This window comes from Macaca mulatta, chromosome 9 (assembly GCF_049350105.2).
Source record: "Macaca mulatta isolate MMU2019108-1 chromosome 9, T2T-MMU8v2.0, whole genome shotgun sequence".
Taxonomy (NCBI): Eukaryota; Metazoa; Chordata; class Mammalia; order Primates; family Cercopithecidae; genus Macaca; species Macaca mulatta.
The window spans coordinates 25,701,133-25,714,512 of NC_133414.1; the positions used below are offsets into that span (position 1 = coordinate 25,701,133).

The following is a 13,380-nucleotide window of genomic DNA, read 5'->3' on the forward strand; positions in this document are numbered from 1 at the left end:
CTGGCCAACATGGTGAAACCCGCTTTCTACAAAGATACAAAAATTAGCTGGGCCTGGTGGTGGGCTCCTGTAATCCCAGCTACTTGGGAGGCTGAGGCAGTAGGATCGCTTGAACCTGGTGGTTCAAGGTGGAGGCTGCAGTGAGTCGAGATTGTGCCACTGCACTCCAGCCTGGGTGATAGAGCAAGACTCCGTCTAAGAAGAAAAAAAAAAAAAAAGCATTTAAGCTGGTACTGAGCTGACCTCTTGTACTCTGATTTTTTCATTGTTTAGATTGGAAATAGGTCCTGAGTTTTAATTCTGTATTTGGGACTTGGTGACTGCTTCTCTTCCAGGCTTTGATGGTTTACACAGAAGAACCCTCTGAGGGGGGAATCTGGGTGATTCTCTTGTGGGGGAAGAAAGAGGGTGAGTGATTGGGGGGTGGGCTGCCATACCCAGGACTCTGATGATAGGCACAGGATCGCTGATGACTGGGAAGAGTTGGAGGTCCTGCCATCGTCTACTTTGCATGGGAAGGACATTTGCCGGTGCTAAGCCATGGGAAAAATCTCAGTTTAGATACCTGAGCTCTTCACAGCAACTGAGCCAAGAAACAATAGACAGAATGATTTGACCTTTTGGAATCCAGTATTTTACATACAATGACTCAATTTCACAGAAAACCCTTTTCAACTCTTATGTGTATATGAAAAGAAAGTTTGACCTGCAGGAATCATTGTAATGTATCAGATCCATATCACAGCTCAGTTATCCCCAAGGATTCAGGGAGGAAAAGCCAACAAAAATGAGAAAAGGAATAAAGCAATTGGGTTGTTATGGAAGAGAAAGCTAAAGGGGATTTATTTTAGGTCTGGAAGGCTACGACGGGTTGCATTCAGATATCATCCACATGTCCACAGAGAACCACACAAGGACTTCAAGGTGAAATAGTGACTGATCAAGTCCTAGGAGTCTAGGCGATCAAACATTGGCATGTGTTACCAATTAAGTCGAGAGGTTATTTCTGTTTTAGAGCAATGATTGTCTGTCTTGATGATTGTCTTTAAAAGTCAAGATTTACTGGGCGCGGTGGCTCACGCCTATAATCCCAGCACTTTGGGAGCCCAAGGCGGGTGGGTCACAAGGTCAAGAGATCGAGACCATCCTGGCTAACATGGTGAAACCCGTCTCTACTAAAAATACAAAAAAATTAGCCGGGCATGGTGGCGGATGCCTGTAGTCCTAGCTACTTGGGAGGCTGAGGCAGGAGAATGGTGTGAACCCAGGAGGCGGAGCTTACAGTGAGCCAAGATCACACCACTGCACTCCAGCCTGGGCAATAGAGCAAGACTCTGTCTCAAAAAAAAAAAAAAAGCGTCAATATTTGTGTGAGTCTCAATTTAAGGGACTAGGTAAATTGGAAGTTCCATCTGAGGTTTCTTTCAAGATAAAATGCCTTATAAAAGTATTGTAAGTCAGCCTGGCCAACATGGTGAAACCTCATCTCTACTAAAAATACAAACAAGTTAGCTGGGCATGGTGGTGGCTCATACCTGTAATGCCAGCTACTTGGGAGGCTGTGGTGGAAGGACTGTGTGGACCTGGGAGGTGGAGGCTGCAGTGAGCCATGATCACACCACTACACTCCAGTCTGGGTGACAGAGCAAGACCCTGTCTCAATAAAAAAAAAAAGAAAAGTATTGTAAGTCACTTTAGTATTAGGGATGAGGGCCAAAGTCCACTCATGTATACAAATACCCCTCAGAGGAAGACTTCTGTGTGTGTCTCATGCACCACTTTATGCTGTCTCTGAGGTTGTTCATTCCAGTTTTCCTGCTTTTCTGTTCCAGACTTGGTCTGATACCAGAGAGTATGGATTGCCTGCAGGGCTTCATCCCCTTTTCTCTTTGTATTTAAATACACATGGAAGATTAGCAACTGTGCATGAACTTTCCAGTTGTACTACCTTAATAATGATTACTGTTACTCTTTGTTGGTAGCTGAGGGAAGTGTGTATATGGAGGTGGCTTAGAATTGAAAATGTGCAAAATTCTGGGCTGTTTCATGGGGGCTGGGGGGGGAGGCTTGGAAATAAAGGCTTGGGTCATTCCCTTGTGCTTAGTTCTTGCAGGACACTCTTGCAACACCATGTTGTTGTGTTATCATCTGCCTGGGTTTCATCCCCAGGACAGAACGGCATGAATGGTGTCTTTAGTGTCTCACAGAAGGAACACTGGGTTCTTGAGTGTCTGCCATCTCTGTCTCATCTTGACTCCCCAAAGGACATTTCAACCTCTCAATGCCTTGTTTTGCAGTCAAAGATGTATTATCTATTTGTCTCCCCTATGTGTTCTGGGAGATTAACCACTAAGCATTTTGCTTTTTAGGTGTGAGGGACTGTTTCCTTCTAAGACTGGCAGTGTTTCTGACTAACTTTATCCAGTTGAATCGGGTTGTGTCTCTATTTCATGTTATGAGATGCCGCTAACATTTTTATTATGAAAATAATTTTTGTGTCCATTGAAAAGGTTTGGGGGAGTATTTAAGTTTTATAGGGAAATTATAGATACTCTATCAATCATATATTCTATCTTTTAAATTTTTTTCATGAGACAGAGTCTCGCTCTGTCACCTAGGCTGGAGTGCAGTGGTGTGATCTTGGCTCACTGCAACCTCTACCTCCCGGGTTGAAGTGCTTCTCCTGCCTTAGCCTCCCGAGTAGCTGGGACTACAGGCACATGCCACCACACCAAGCTATTTTTTGTATTTTTAGTAGAGATGGAGTTTCACCATGTTGGCCAGGCTGGTATCGAATTCCGGTCCTCAGGTGATCTGCTTCCTTTCCTCTAAAGGCCTCCCAAAGTGCTGGGATTACAGGTGTGAGCCACTTCTCCCGGCCCATCACACACTCTAAATCCATACAACGAGTACAGCAAGACTTTTCTTTCTGTGTTTTGTGGCAAGTAAGTTGGTAGAACACATTATCAAATAAAGGTCAAAACTGTGTTCAGAGAGCTGGACGTTCATTCTTTTCCTGTTTTTGTTGTATGTCTGAGACATGCAGAGGGACAGACAAAAAGATGCAATTAAAAAAGAACTGCCAGAGAACACATACCAAAATGGAAATTTGGGAAGGGGATGGACAAGATGAGACAAAGCAGGCAGGCTCAGATTTTGTCATGTCGACACAGTTGTGTAAGCAGATGAAAGGGGAAGTCTGTGATAATGTGTCGGACTAGTAAGACCAGCTTTAGAGTTTAAAAAAAGAGGAAAAAGAAAAAGCACACACACAAACAGAGGTGCACAGAACATTCCAGGAAACCATTGAACTGTGAGTGATAACATGTTTCCTTCTTTTCCTTCAAAGATTTGTTTTAGAGGATAGCCAGGATAAGAACTTGTGCTGAAAAAACAATGCAAAGGATTTGTAAAGAACCAAGGAAATGAATGATCTGACAGGCAATTTGTTACCACCATTTTTTTAAGTTAATTTAACCTAAACTTACTTATTTTTGTGGTGGTCTCTTTCTTTCTTTCTTTCTTTCTTTCTTTTCTTTCTTTCTTTCTTTCTTTCTTTCTTTCCTTTCTTTCTTTCTTTCTTTTTTCTTTCTCTCTCTCTCTCTCTTTTTCTCCTCTCTCTCTTTCTCTCTCTCTGTCTCTTTCTCTCTCTGTCTCCCTTTCTCCCTTTTTCTTTTCTCCTCTCTCTCTCTGTCTCCCTTTCTCACTTTCTCTCTCTCTTTCTCTTTCTCTCTCTCTCTCTTTCTCTCTCTCTGTCTGTCTTTCTTTCTCTTTCTCCCTTTCTTGTCTCACTCTGTTGCCCTGGCTGGAGTACAATGGCACAATCACAGTTCACTGCAGCCTCGACTTCCTGGGCTCAGATGATCCTCCCACTTTAACCTCTTGAGTAGCTGGGACTACAAGTGTGTGCCACTACCCACCACACCTGGCCAAATTTTTGTTGTTATTTTGAGGAGACCAGGTTTTACCATGTTACCCAGGCTGGTCTCAAACTCCTGGGCTCAAGCAATCCACGCACCTTGACCACCCAAAGTGATTAGTGCTTAAGATTACAGGTATAAGCCTCTGTGCCCAGCTTGGATATTTCAAAGACATTAGCCATGGCCTTCATGTTTATCTGGACTTGAAGGCTTCATACCTTCGACCATAGATGATGCTTAAATTGGTCTTTCACGTGGTTTCAGATCCACCAACACTTTAATTAGGTCAAATAACAATCGTCTTCATAATGCCACCATGTATGTATGTAGTCCTTTGGAGACTATTTTAACATCCTTTATAACTGACAACACTGTGACTTTCATCCTCCTCTTAGCTCTTGTGCCTTAATCCCACAACATGTACTGCCCTATAGAGAAATATTCCTCCTTCCTCTTGGCTTGCTTTCTTAGCTTTGTCTGTATCCCAAGACAATATCTGAACAAAGGCTCTTCATTCTTGGTGCAACTCAGAGTTGGAAGAGTCAAGGGTGAAGGGGCGTTGGGCAGCCGGCCATAGCTGTCTTCTTCCTCTCTTAATGTCTTTGTCTCTCCCATCTTCATGTGGGCATTTTCACTCTCCTTATTCTCTTTTTCCTCCCTTCCCTGAAAAAATAGAATAACTGTTTTGAACCGGGCATTATGCTAGATGATAGATGTACACAGTTCAGCAAGATGGGCAAGGTTTCCATCTTCATGTGTATTAAAATTTGGAGGGAATAAAACTTTAAAATAAATAGTTACGAGGGTGGCGAGTAACAAGAAAAGAAAAGGAATGTTTAGCAAGGGGGACTGACATAGTGTAGAGGGGGGCTGAGGAGTCGGCAAAGTCTGAGTAAGTAAATTCAGAGATAAATGAAAGAACTACGCTCTAGATTTCCCTTTAGAGGAAAGGAAGGGGAAAGAAATAAAATTCCAAAGAGAAAAGGGCAGAAAGATACTTTGTTTTATACAGAACACTACAGGCCACAGTGTAATCAACGTCAAGTTTGTGCATCTGCAAAGACTGATTTTTTTTTTTTTTTTTTTTGAGACGGAGTTTCACTCTGTCGCCCAGGTTGGAGTGCAATGGCACAATCTTAGCTTACTGCAACCTCCACCTCCCAGGTTCAAGCAATTCTCCTCCCTCAGCCTCCTGAGTAGCTAGGATTACAGACATGCACCACTACGCCTGGCTAATTTTTGTATTTTTAGTGGAGACAAGAGTTTCACCATGTTGACCAGGCTGGTCTCAAACTCCTGACCTCAGGTGATCCACCCGCCTCAGCCTCCCAAAGTGCTGGGATTACAGGCATGAGCCACCACGCCCGGCCTAAAAGCTGATCATATTTTATCGGTTGTCCAAATACTTCATCTTTTCTCCTTCCCTGATACCATTGCATTCAACCGTGGTGCTGAGAGGTTAAGTCAGCTGGACTTCCTGAGTCGAATGGGGACTTGGATAACTTTTCTGTCTTACAAGAGGATTGTAAAATGCACCAATCAGCACTCTGTAGTTAGGACTGTACCAATCAGCACTCTGTAGCTAGCAAGAGGATTGTAAAATGCACCAATTACTGCTCTATAAAATGCACCAATCAGCGCTCTGTAAGAGGCACCAATCAGCACTCTGTAAAACACACCAGTCAGCAGGAGTCTAAAAGTAGCCAGTTGCAGGAAGGATTGAAAAAAGCGCATTCTGATAGGACAGAAATGGAATATGGGAGGGGACAAATAAGAGAATAAAAGCTGGCCACCCCAGCCAGCAGTGGCAACCTGCTGGGTCCCCTTCCACTATGTGGAAGCTTTGTCCTTTGCTTTTCGCAATAAATCCTTGCTACTGCTCACTCTTTGGGTCTGTGCCATCTTTAAAAGCTGTAACACTCACTGCGAAGGTCCGCAGCTTCATTCTTGAAGTCAGCGAGACCATGGACCCACCAGAAGGAACCAACTCCGGACACAGTGCCACCTACCCACGTCTTCCCCTATGGTTAGATGGCAGGAATCCACAAACACCTGCCAGGATAGTATTGTGATCCTGTTACCAGCTATAATTGGAGGTGAGGAGTTTGGAGTAGAAATTTGTCTGTTTTTATAATAACGAGGTTGAATTATTTATAGGTTTGTGACTTTCCTCTTCTCCATAAATATGATTAATTTTATTAGGCATCTATTCCTAAGAGCCAGGAATTCACATAGCTGCTGGGAAGATGAAGATTAATAAAGACCACTTGTGGTCTCTCAAGGAGTCTGTTGGCAGAGACTCGCATACATAAAACAAATGGAATAAATATTCTGTCAGGAATATGGGTAAGGTCTTAAAGGAATACAGAAGAAGAAAGAGTTCTCCTAAGGTAAGGGAACCTAGAAAAAGTTACAAAACAGAAAGAGCTATCATCTATCTATATCTGAATCTGTATCTATATATCTATACCTATATCTATAGAGATGGGATCTTGCCATGTTGCCCGGGCTGGTCTTGAACTCCTGGCCTCAAGTGATCTTCCCTTCTCAGGCTCCCAAAGAGCTGGGATTACAGGCATGAGCCACCATGCCTGGCCCCAAGAAGAGATCTTTGAGTTGATCCTAAGAGAATGACAGACTGCTAATTTAGGTAAAGCTAAATGGACTTCTTTAGAGAGTCCCATTATTTTTGTATTTTGTAGTTAATGCTTCATATGAGTAATCATGCTTTAGAAAGAGAAAGCACCAATTAAAACAAGCCTGTTTTCTTTTCACCTAGGCATGGTACTTGGTATGAGTTGGCCTAGAAACAACTTCATATTCTACTCACACGGCTGTATGGTTTGCCTTAGAGTACTCAATAGATGGAATATTGAAATTTGGGTGTGGGTTAAATTTTCATAAATCAAATTTCATTTCCCGTTTTCTTACACGTAATTAAAGAGATGGTGTGCCTTCTAATTACCCTGTAATTGGCAGTGGTAACTGGCCCTTTAACTCTGTTTCCCTGCCCTGCAGCTCCTGTCTCCAGCAGTTAGTTCGTCATCTGCACGCTAACAGTAAGCTACGTGGGCAGGCGCTATTTTAAAAAACACACACAAGGTTATCGGTGAATGGCAAAGGAATCGGAGCAAGTCATTACTCTCTGGTTCATTTGGCTAGAAAGGTGAGATCACTTATATTGACTTTTCGTGAAAACTAGGCAAACTAGTAGTTTTCATGCACAATATGTCAGCAACCTGTTATATTTTGAATTCTTTTCAAATTAGGGGAGTGAATGGTATAAAACTTCATGATGTTTTCTTCCTGTCAATTAATTGACTTGCTAAGATCCTGCCAGTATTTGTCCATTTTGAAAAGGATTGTGGCCGGGTGCGGTGGTTCACACCTGTAATCTCAACAGTTTGGGAGACGGAGGTGAGAAGATCACTGGAGGCCAGGAATTTGAGACCACCCTGGGCAACAGAGCAAGATCCCTTCTCTACAAAAAAGTAAAAAATATGAGGTGGGCTGTTGGCACACATTTGTAGTCCTAGCTACTCGGGAGGCTGAGGTGGAAGGATGGCTTGAGCCCTGGAGTTTGAGGCTGCCGTGAACCATGACCGTGCCACTGTGCTCCAGCCTGGGCAACAGAGTGATTCCCTGACTTAAAAAACAAAAAGATTGCTTTAAACATTCATCAAAAAACATAGAGCAGATTACACTTTGGCAGAAACATGAAGGCTAATATTTGAATCCAAGCACCCACTCCCTCTGGGCTTACCACACTGAAGGCAAAATGAGTGGGGTTGGTTTTTCTCCTCAAGAAATGTTGTTCTGGGACAGTGAGTCATTGGTTTTTGTTCTTGCAGCCCTTCATCATAAAACAGGTTTGGTTAACTCAAGAAGTTCTAGGAAATGTTCAAACAATGCAGATATTTATCAAGGGGCATTTTTAGGAGTAGCAGGGTGTCATGAAATCAAATTGACATCTAGTGGCAACCCCTCTAAAGACTGGGGCCCCGTACTATATAACAATGCTAAATTTCCAATTCTGTGATTGGAAAAGACCATAAGAAGGCCTCTAGTCTCTTCCCACTACCATCATCTGCAGCACGCCCATACCCAAATCCACACAGGTACGGAAGAGTCGCCCCCTGCCACAGGAGTGGGCAGTAAGTGTTAGAACTCAGATTGCTGAGTCCCATTGTCAGTCCACCCAAGTCTGATCTGTTTCCCTAACTGTAGAAGGAAGGTGTTAGAAATGGAAAATCCTTAATACATTCTTTGATTTTTTTCAAAAGGGAAGAATTGAATTTTATCATCTTTCTTTGTAACCCTTTCACGTTCTGCACAATTATTCTGGACTCAAACTGCAGATTGTGGTTGATGCCAAGAGTCAGTTTGGTCACCGAACACTGTCTTATCCAGCTCTGGGACACTCATATGAACTTGGTCATAGGTGACTCATCTTCCCCCACTTACTGGGTTTCCATAATGCCTTTCTTATGAGCTGTTAGATAAAATATTTACAACCCATCCCTGCATCATCATCAAAGCAATTTATGTGCACAAATTCCACTGTCACTAAATCACATGAATACATCCATCTTTCTTATTTTCATCTTCTTGAAAATTAGCAAGCATGAAAAATAAAGGCAATCAATTAAGCTATTGCATGGTGAAGAGTAGCTTAGATTTCTTTCTTTCTTTTTTTCACCCTGCTGCCCAGGCTGGAGTGCACTGGTATGATTTCAGCTCACTGCAACCTCTGCCTCCCAGGTTCAATTCTCCTGCCTCAGTCTCCCAAGTAACCGGGATTACAGGCACCTGCCACCACACCCAGCTAAGTTTTTTATATTTTTTAGTAGAGACGAGGTTTCACCATGTTACTCAGGGTGGTCTCGAACTCCTGACCTCAAGTGATCCACCTGCCTTGGCCTCCCAAAGTGCTAGGATCATAGGCATGAGCCACTGCGCCCAGCCAAATTTCTTTCTTTTGATGATATTTGGGAGTAACTTTGGAATGCATCCCCCCACCTCCATCATAAAGCGATTTTTTTTTTAACAACAAAGCACACCATATTCTTCACTATTTATTCTGCTGAGGGGAAATGGGTGAGACTGCCAGATTTCTATGAGAATTACAGGGTTTTCAAGTCATTACGGAGAAAATGACTGAGGTTCAGTGTCACTGGAAAAAGCACATTCTTAATTTGTCTATAATTTTTCCTTTAATTGGTAGTTTGGCTCCATTTCCAAAGTACTTTTGAAGCTTTCTTTTCCAATTTGGCATCAAAGTTATTTTTCTAAGTGCCATTCAATTTGGGACTTATTTTCTGTTTTGATTGACATAAAATATGTCATTCTGAAAGGAAAAATATCAACACAGTTTTTCAATAAGAAACTCAGTAATATTGAACTTAGTAATCACCTCCCTAGGAGTGAAATTTCATGATCATAGATATTGAAAAAACCTCACCATATGACCAACATGCTATCTGAATCTTGACTGAGATTCTATATCATAAGTGCTAATTTCAGTTCTGACTATAACCAATTCATTAGTTTACACTTACACTTTACTAAAGGAATAAAGAGTAGGAATAGGATGGGTGCAGTGGCTCACACCTGTAATTCTGGCACTTTGTGAGGCCGAGGTGGGTAGACTGCATGAGCCCAGGAGTTCAAGACCAGCCTGGGCAACATGGTAAAACCCCATCTCTACAAAAAATATAATAATCAGCCAGGCATGGTGGCATGTACTTGTAGTCCCAGGTACTGGAGAGGCTGAGGTGGAAGGATCACCTGAGCCTGTGGAGGTTGAGGCTGCAGTGTGTTGAGATCGTGCCACTGCACTCCAGCCTGAGTGACAGAGTGAGACCCTCTCTTAAAAAAAAAAAAAGAGTGAGAATAATGAAACTGTACACATGCAGGCCTTTTAACAAACTTTCCTCCTGTATACAGCCCATTCTAACTATAGATATTTCTTGGTCCCAGCCTCTTCAAATAAAAATTGTTTTATGCAAAAGTATGACCTAGCGTTATACAAGATAATATACCCCTCATTGCCACGTTTATGCATCTCCATTGTAGGTTGGTTACAAGAGGCACAGACAGACCAAAGCCCATGGGGCTACTCATGAGAGTGGGAAATTGAGTGGGAAAGGTTCAAAGGTTCCTCATGCCTTCTTTTCCCTTCTCTCTACATGATTAGGATCCCATTCCTGTAACAGATGGCAATGTGTTTACGCAGTAAAATTAGATAAGGGAGATTACTAGGGAAGTCACTACTCCATTAGGGATGTCAGTGATGCTCACTGCAGATCCAGCTTAGCAATAAGAACTCCAGCCCAGTAGCCAGGAGGGCTTGGATCTAGATTAGTTCTACTTTCTAACTCTATGTGTGACTTTTTCTCCACTTAATTTGTTTGGCCTTGCTCATCTTACTGGAAAAAAATATTCAAGTTGCACAGATAACTAAATGATGCCTGAGTTTTCATTCAATTCTAAAATTTCTCAACTGAGCCATCTGTTGTTGAAAGGAGAGTACGAGTTCCAAAAGCTACTCTAGGGAGCTCTGCAGTCATCACGCCATTCCATCACCGTTGGGAATAAAATACTAAGGTTGACTCATTGTCAAAACCACATTCTACTCAAACTGAATGTACATAACTCGAATTCTAGCCACATTCCAGCCAAATTGAGATAGCTGTTCAAATAGCCGTGGATTTATTTAATAACTGACTTCAAAATTCTTTACTTCTTTCAAGGTGGCATTAACAAGTATCTCGGAATTTCAACAGAGATCGGTTTTCACGCGCTCTTCAATGATCCCTGTGAAATAAATCATATTGAAGGGTTTTTTTTCCCCTTATGAATTATTCGCCTGAAGGAAGAATTCTTCATTTCTTTTTCTTCTAAATGCATGTTAGAATAAAGTCTTCTTTGAAAAGTCTTAATGAAAAGAGCCAACGTGGAATATCATCCGCCCCAGTTCTTTCTCTGGTCCCCGTACTCTGAGAATGAAGTCTTAGATAGCAGAATGTCCGGAGACTCTCATTGTGTAAAAGTCTATGCCCTTCTGCCCCTTGGACAGTTATGGACAGAAGCCTTTAAGAAGAAGAAAATTAACACTAGTTAATTTTCTATGAGTTATTTTAGCAACACTACATGTATGAGAGAGAAAAGATGGCATTTTCTGAATGAATGAGATGGCTCTTCATTTTGCCTAACTCATTGGAGACTCAGGATAGAGAAAAGGGAAAAATTATGTTTAGAGGCTGATAAATTTCCCTGTGGTTACTATCAAGAGATCAGACTCTTATTAACATTTGCAAAGTGTGAACAGAGAAGAACTTTTGAACAATAAACATAGATTAAGTACTCCTCTTTCCTTCATTCCCTTTTCTCTAGTCATATTATCAAAGAGTCCAGGCTAAGTATTAACGATTTTCTTTGAGGTGAAATATACCCTTGCTGCTTTCATTACATTATTATTTTTATGTTCTTCCTTTTGGAGTACTCAAGGTAAATGACATGGCAGAATCTGTCCCAGTCCAGTGAGGGTGTCACACGAGGTCCTTGGCTCCCCTCTATGCATAACTGGCCCACATCACATCTTTAATTAGAAGTCCAAGGTATTGGCTGGGCACCGTGGCTCATGCCTATAATCTAAGCACTTTGGGAGGCCAAGGCGGGTGGATCACCTGAGGTCGGGAGTTCGAGACCAGCCTGGCCAACGCAGTGAAACCCTGTCTCTACTAAAAATGCAAATATCAGCTGGGTGTGGTGGCGCGTGCCTCTAATCACAGCTACTCAGAGGCTTGAGGCTGGAGAATCGACTGAGCCCACGAGGTGGAGGTTGCAGTGAGCCGAGATCATGCCACTGCGTGCCAGCCTGGGCAACAGAGCAAGACACCGTCTCAAAAAAAAAAAAAAAAAAAAGTAGGGTCTTAGTCCAACCAGAGCAGATATTTGGTGTAGGGAATTTTCTGATGTAGTATCAATGAATTAGACACATATCTCAAGCCAAAAAACAACTTGTATCCAGTAAGTAATAAGGCAATGATTTACATTTCACATATTACCAGAGTAATGACTAATAGCACACATGTATGAACTGAAAAGTGACTGATGCTTATTTTCAGATGGGTCCAAATTTATTGGATAATTATGGAGAATAATGAATGCTTTCTGAGAGTTGGTAGTAAGAAAATATTGCCATTTCGTCCGGACGCGGTGGCTCATGCCTGTAATCCCAGCACTTTGGGAGGTCGAGACAGGTGGATCATAAGGTCAGGAGATCGAGACCATCCTGGCTAACACGGTGAAACCCCGTCTCTATTAAAAACACAAAAACATTAGCCGGGCGTGGTGGCAGGCACCTGTAGTCCCAGCTATTCAGGAGGCTGAGGTAGGAGAATGGCGTGAACCTGGGAGGCGGAGCTTGCAGTTAGCGGAGATAGCACCACTACACTACAGCCTGGGCGACAGAGCGAGACTCCGTCTCAAAAAAAAAAAAGAAAAAGAAAATATTGCCATTGCTGGCCAGGCACAATAGCAATCCCAGTACTTTGGGAAACTTGAGGTCAGGAGTTCATGACCAGCCACCTCAGCCTCCCAAGTAACTAGAACTACTGGTACATGCCACCAAGTCCAGCTAATTTTTTTTTTGAGACAGAATCTTGCTCTGTTGCCCATATTGGCTATATTCTCCATTCTAAGTCCACTGGTTAGAAATTGTCAAGTTCTCACATCTGCAATAAAAGTAAAAAAGATGAACCTGCTATGTCTAAATATACTTTGTTGTTTTCCTACAAGTCCTATTTTACATACTTATAGCATTTTTACTGCAGTTGAAAATACAGTCAATTCTTGTTATTCACAGTATTGGTAAATTTGCCCTACATACTGCGTTAGTGAGTCCTGAATTTATTAGTTAATACTGAATTTCCTAGGGGAAATACAGGGTTAGGTTCCCATGAGACTTTGGTTACATTTTTAACCAATCAACAAAAATCCTTGTTTTATGTGTGTTTTTGTTTGAAGACACCTTTTAAAATATATATTATTCATTAGCATTGAATTAAGCTTATCTAATGCATTTATTTTTTGCGTAAGGCATATCACAGCCTTCTTGAGCCTGGGAATGCCAGACAGTACTTCCACACCATACTTAAGGGCCATTTCATTTTATTTCTTATTTTTAAAATTTATTTTATTTTCTTATTAAAAAAAAAAATTATAGATGCAGAGTCTTGCTCTCTTGCCCAGGCTGGAGTGCAGTGACACAATGACAACTCACTGGAGCCTCAAACTCCTGGGCTCAAGTGATCTTCCCATCTCAGCCTCCCAAGTATCTGGGACTACAGGCACACACCACCATGCCCAGCTAATTTTTTAATTTTATTTTTTTTGTAGAGGCAGGATCTCGCTGTGTTTTTGAGGTCTTAATTCCCCAATGAACATGACTAGTATA

At 42.0% G+C, this 13,380-nt stretch overlaps 1 protein-coding gene across 30 annotated transcripts in view; it reads left to right on the plus strand.

Moving 5' to 3' along the window:
- The window catches only part of KIAA1217, an 839,292-nt gene that overhangs the window by 547,004 nt on the left and 278,908 nt on the right, over positions 1-13,380 (plus strand). The window lies entirely within an intron of this gene.